The 4,249-nt window shown below is 39.7% G+C and overlaps 1 long non-coding RNA gene across 1 annotated transcript; it reads left to right on the forward strand.

Moving 5' to 3' along the window:
* Window positions 1-432: 432 nt before the first annotated feature.
* On the forward strand, window positions 433-3,572 carry LOC118669729. Its single transcript, XR_004972112.1, has 3 exons — window positions 433-751; window positions 1,005-1,038; window positions 3,031-3,572. It is a non-coding gene; the product is annotated as an uncharacterized LOC118669729 (long non-coding RNA).
* The last annotated feature ends 677 nt before the right edge of the window (window positions 3,573-4,249 follow it).

A 4,249-nucleotide genomic window follows, 5' to 3' on the forward strand; every position in this document is an offset into this window, starting at 1 on the left:
GCCTGTATTCAGACTACCCCTTGCAGTGATACTACACAACCCAAGGAGGCTTAACTTGCTCTTAATTCATTGGGTTTTTCTTGGACCAAATGAAGTGACATCCCTACACATACCTTCAAAAAAAAGGATGCCAGAAAACGATGTCAGATACTTAATAAATATTTGTTGACTGCTTGAGCTTGCTACGATCAAAGGTGCTGGTTTTCCTGGTGCTCTTGTTTAAGAATGAGATGGGGAAATAGCACCCACCCACGCCTATCTCACGGAGAGGCCAAGAGAGCAAAGGAGACAATGGAGATCAGATCCTTAGAAGAAAAACTCTGCGAGTATTCAGGTCTCATTCATATTAACCATCAAGCCAGAGTCCCTGAGGGGCTACTTCACCATGGTTGATAACTATGAGGCTTATATTCAGTCTGTAAATGTCCTCATTCCCCAGGTCACTCCACCTAACTTTTAAAATTATTCACCTGTAATTTTCTACCCAGTTTGCTTTGCGAAGTTGTACTTGATCCTGGTCAAAGTCACTTCAAAGGCACCTAGGGCAGTTGTCTTTTGTTTTCTCTTTGTGTTTTCCCTACCCAGCTCATGGGAAGGATATAAGATTTTCTCAAAGACAAGATGGGGTAGAAGCTTTCTTTTGAACTAAACCTCCTGGATGATTCTGATATGCCCAACACCTTCTAATTCCTGGATGAGAATTCCTGAGTCTGGTTCAGCAGAAGAAACTGTGATCCAGAGATTGGAGACGGTATGTCCAGGTTTTTATCACTGGTTGGAGGAAGAGGAGGGGCCATCTCTTTAATATTTTAACTTTGAAAATCTTTTCTTTCCCCACTAGGCTCCTATGTTGTCAACCATGACATTGTCTCATTTTATTTCAGAGTATATATTGTTATCTATATGTTGGAATTAAGCAGAGAGCTTTACACATAACAGATGCATAATAAATACATGAATGAATGAATTAATCCCAAACTTATTTTTCTCTTGCTGCTCTTCAGGTTTTTACCACTTACCTGGACAAGAGATTATTCGGTGAGTCTCAAGAGATTGCTGGGCCCCACACTCAGAGCTTCTCATTTAATAGGTCCAGATGTAGCCTCATGGTTTGCATTTCTAACAAGTTCCCCGGTGATGCTGATGTTTCTGGCCCAGGTACTGCACTGTGAGGACCTCGGGTCAATCTTACCCAAGAACTGCATGGGACCTTGTCTTTTTTTAAAAGGTTGGCTCCAGAGACTTAAGGATTCTATGCATACTTACCACTATGCTTGGACATATTATATATATATATATATATATATATATATATATATATATATATATATATATATTCAGAGAGAAAGGAAGAGGGAAAGAGAGATAGAAACATCAATGATGAGAGAGAATCATCAATTGGCTGCCTCCTGCATGTCCTCCACGGGGGATTGACCCCACAACCTGGGCATCTGCCCTGACCAGGAATGGACCTGTGACCTCATGGTTCTTGGGTTGACGCTCAACCCCTGAGTCATGCCAGCTGAGCTGGACATATTCTTAACCAATGGTCTCATTACCAATTTTTGTAAGCAACACTATCCATGGTAACCTGCCACACTGATTATATATGTGTGAATATGCACACACATGTACACACACAGACATATTAAACTTTCTATCAAGGAATAAGTCTAATCTAGAATATTTTTCCTCATTTATACTATTATTCTCTCCTATACATACAAGTGATGTTTAGCATATGCCCATGTCTTAGTCCCTACCTAAAAGAAATTAGCACTATCACTGTTTTTTGTTGAGTACTAAGGTTCAATATTTATTACAAAGAACCAGCAAATTTAAAATTAGAATAGTCCACAAATATAAGCATAACCACCAGTCCATTTTATAGATTAAGAAGCTGAAGCCCATAAAATTGTGAGGCTTCCAAGATTTCACTGATAAGTTGTAGCAGAGCCAAGATTAGAATCCAACTCTCCTTTCTTCTATTTCCATTTTGAAGCCTGCCATGATGCCCCTTTGGGCACTGTGTATGATGCTATGATTGTGTAATTGTGTGTGAAGGTTATTGAAATGTCTAATTCTTTTTTTTTAATTCTTTTTTTCTAATTCTTTTTTTTCCATACCTCTATCTATGGAAGTCTTCTAACAATTAACAATAAATTCCTCCAATGATCCATTATACAAACATCTAGATTTTTTAAAAAAATATAAATACTGCCTTCGCTGCTGTGGCTCAGTGGATAGAGTATCGGCCTGTGGACTGAAGGGTCCTGGGTTCAATTCCAGACAAGGGCCTATGCCTTGGTTGCTGGCTCAGTCCCCAGTGGGGGGTGTTCAGGAGGCAGCCAATCAATGATTCTCTCTCATCATTGGTGTTTCTATCTTTCTTTCCCTCTCCCTTTCTCTCTGAAATAAATAAAAAATAATAATAAATATATAAATACTTGCAATAAAGATACTGTCTAGTACCATAGTATCTCATTGTTCTCAGGCACTGTGCTAAGTACTTTGTGTGAAATACTCTTTTAATCCTAGTGAGTATGATCCTTAATTTTCAAACATAAAAATTGAGGCACAACAGGTTATTTGCCCATATCACTAGGAGACCATTTTCTTTTCTGAATCTTCAATTACACAGTGAGTTTCATAAGGGCAAGGACTGTATGTAGTTAATCATAGAAAGAACTCAATAAATATATGTTGTGTGAATGAATCAATACATGAAAATCCCTTAATATGTTTAATCTTACCTACTGTTTCTGCACTCCTTATGCCACCACGGAGTGCCTTTAATAATAAAAGCTTGCAGTTATCCTAGAATTATGGAAGAACATGTTTCCTTACATAGCAAAATCTGTAGTTGATTGTTACTTCCTTGAAATTTGTACATTTGCAAAATTTTCCCAGCTTTTTTAGCATAATGGGGCCCCTGTAGAAGCCTGTGCTTGCAGAGTGCTTTTTAGTTATTTACAATTAATTGTCCCAGTGGTAAATGTGACTCATCATCTCATCATTCTAATTCAACAGAGGGGAAACACACAACCAAGCCACATCCAAGGTCAAAGTCAAATGAATGGAGGAGTCAGGCATGAAACCAATGACCCTGGCCCTGAATCTAGTTAGTTATGCCGCTGGCTCCGGGTCTCTTCCAAGATTTCTACATAGTTTAAACTCTCCTCACTCTGCCAGATGTTTACCACATCTTTCAAGTGGAAGCAAGTCCTTTCAATTACGCTTACCAGGGGAAACCCACCCTACTGCTCTGAAGGAGAAATGGCCGAACCAGTTCGTCTAAAATAAGAACTGACGTGATTCTTTGTCTGAATTCTGAAGCTGTACTGACAGCCTTTTCTTGTTGGCTAAGGTCTCACCAGTAATGAACTGGAATATAAAAACAAAGACTGTTCTCATGTTGTTTCCCAACCAAAGAAGGCTGAGCACTGGCTGATCACTGAATTGTTGGCGTCTTTATCTGAGTCTTGAGCTTGACTTTTTCCTGCCTAAATACTCCGTCCAGTTCCCACCAGTGTGCGCACACACAAAAGCTATGTTTCCCTGTCTGCACAAGAGTCCAAGTAACAAGCCAATTTCTACAGTCATTAAACAGCTTCACCCCGATGTCTCCAGATTTTGTTTTCTCTTGGGGGAATAAATGAGCAGCTGAAAATAAAAGAGATAAAAACTGCACTTAGAATGGAAGTGCTATGACTTGTCTTCGGTCCCAATTTCATAATCCAATTTCATGTCTATACTAGCATCTTAATGGTGCCACATTTGTGTAGTTCCTTTGAAATTTTCATAGTCTCATTAATTTAAGAATCGAGGAACATGAAAGATGGGAGTGAAGAGGTCATGCAAGAACAAAAACAGAGCTCCAGACTTCGATATTTAATTAGACTTGCCATTAAGGTGTTTCTTCTGGAGGGAGAAATCGCTCCAGACCAGCTACTATGGATCTACTCTAAGAAGCAATGAGTAAAGGTCCATGCAGCAGTCTTCCAGGTTTTCCCAGTGCCCTCAGAATTTGAGACAGCAAACCTCAAACCCCAAAGTATTTCTCTGGAGAGATTTCCAGGTTTAACTGGGAACCACAAATAATTAGAGCAAGCTAACTTGTAGACAGTAGCTGCCCTGGCAAAGTCACCACAGGGGCATTCCTTGGCATACTTGTGAATTGGCTTCCAGGCAAAAGAGGCCAGAAGAGGAACCTCCACTCCCCTATCAGCGTCTTCCCTATCTCCTCCTT

Source organism: Myotis myotis, unplaced genomic scaffold (assembly GCF_014108235.1).
Source record: "Myotis myotis isolate mMyoMyo1 unplaced genomic scaffold, mMyoMyo1.p scaffold_m19_p_15, whole genome shotgun sequence".
In the NCBI taxonomy this organism is placed as follows: Eukaryota; Metazoa; Chordata; class Mammalia; order Chiroptera; family Vespertilionidae; genus Myotis; species Myotis myotis.